This window comes from Talpa europaea (genome assembly GCF_964194135.1).
Source record: "Talpa europaea genome assembly, chromosome: 4".
Lineage (NCBI taxonomy): Eukaryota > Metazoa > Chordata > Mammalia > Eulipotyphla > Talpidae > Talpa > Talpa europaea.
The window spans coordinates 21,310,645-21,311,908 of NC_140070.1; positions in this window are offsets into that span (position 1 = coordinate 21,310,645).

The window sequence follows — 1,264 nt, forward strand, 5'->3', positions numbered from 1 at the left end:
ATAATAGAATCCATAGAAGGGGAGCTTTTTAAGGAGAAAAGAGTCATCAGTTTTACCTAATATACTAGGTAAGTAGAAGATCTAGTGCAATGGAAATTGTCTTGTGTTGCAAAGTTCATTAGTAACCTCAGTAAGGGTATTTTGGTAGAGTGGTGTATTAGATATACAGATAAGGGAGTGTCGGTGGAAAAAAGAGGGGAGGAAATAGAAATAAGCAGGTAGGTTCTATTCTTCTTAATTGAAAGGAACAGTAATAAAAGCAAATATATTTTTGTATTGATTAAAAAGGGCTAGCAGGTTTTGATCTTGCCAAGCAGAAATATTTTTTAAATTCTACCAATTAGTTCCATAATTTGATAAAAGAGCATTACTTTTTTTCAAAGAGTAGGAAAGATTTACCATCAAAATAAAGACTAGTGCTTAGGAAAAGGTATTTGGTAACCTTAATCATATATGTACCATGATTGATAGATGATAGACACATAGATAGATAGAACTTGCCAAATGGGTAGATACAGACAATAATTACTTTTTTGTTATTTTACCACAGATCCATAAAATACCAGGATAGTACTCTTATTGAGGATTTTGGCAAGGAATGGAGGAAGTTAGAAATAATATCTAAGTGTCGAATATAGAAGAGCCTTGACTATGTTTAGTTACTAAAGTCAAGAAGCCAAAAGAAAAGCTTCCTTATATCATTTTTAACAACTCTTGGCATAGGATGCTAACGTAGTTCTTTTATTTATTCAACATTTAACAGACAAGTGTTTGTTATGCAGCACAACTGCATACCATTCACTGTTCTAAGTGCTGAGAATCAGTAGTAAACAAAACAAAATATCTGTCCTTGCAGAACTTACATTCTGATCAGAACATGACAAATGCTCGACAAATATAAAAGGAAATATCAATATGTATTATGTCAAGTAGTGATGGTGTTTGGAGTTAGGTCAAGTTGGGAAAGAGGGATAAGGAATTCCTATATTACCGATGATGCTATATGAAGGCCTCTCTAATAAGGGGCTATTTGAGCACTTCAATGAGTCACATAGATGTCTGGAAAAGAACATTCCAGGTAGAGGGAGCAGTAAGTACTAAGCACTTTATGTGGAACATGCTTGGCATGTTTGAAGTCCATAAAGAAGACCAATGTAACTGAAGCATCATGAAAAAAGGCAACGCTGGTAGGATATGATCATCAGAGCAGTAGTAGGGGCCGAGCAGATAAGTGAGCTTGCAGAACACAATAATATTATCTTTC